This window comes from Penaeus monodon, chromosome 15, assembly GCF_015228065.2.
Source record: "Penaeus monodon isolate SGIC_2016 chromosome 15, NSTDA_Pmon_1, whole genome shotgun sequence".
In the NCBI taxonomy this organism is placed as follows: Eukaryota; Metazoa; Arthropoda; class Malacostraca; order Decapoda; family Penaeidae; genus Penaeus; species Penaeus monodon.
In genome coordinates this window covers 28,474,641-28,474,975 of record NC_051400.1, presented here as the reverse complement: position 1 = coordinate 28,474,975, position 335 = coordinate 28,474,641, and the positions used below count along the sequence as shown (strand labels likewise).

The following is a 335-nucleotide window of genomic DNA, read 5'->3' as shown; positions in this document are numbered from 1 at the left end:
CTTATTAGTCATCATCTTTTGAAAGACAACGGATTACTTAAATGCTATACTTATGTGGCCTTATAAGAGTCCGGGCTTGGTTAAAAGTTTAACCTAAGCCTGAATCATAACTAGGAACATATCGTATGTCTATAGCATAAGAACAAGTCATAAGTTACTGTATCTCAAAACCCTGAAGCAGGTCCCGTTAAACATGTAACTACCGAGTATAATGAGTGAGTTTGAGAATTACATTAAGCAAATGAAGATTAAGTTCTTTTTATAAGTAGGAATACATTATAAATCTTATGAATGATTAGGTAGTTATTTGGTTGCGAAATATAAATGTTGTTTAT

General features: G+C 31.6%; 1 protein-coding gene across 1 annotated transcript in view; it reads right to left on the bottom strand.

Moving 5' to 3' along the window:
- The window catches only part of LOC119581910 (cytochrome P450 9e2-like), a gene marked incomplete in the record, with an annotated part of 8,641 nt that overhangs the window by 5,204 nt on the left and 3,102 nt on the right, over positions 1–335 (bottom strand).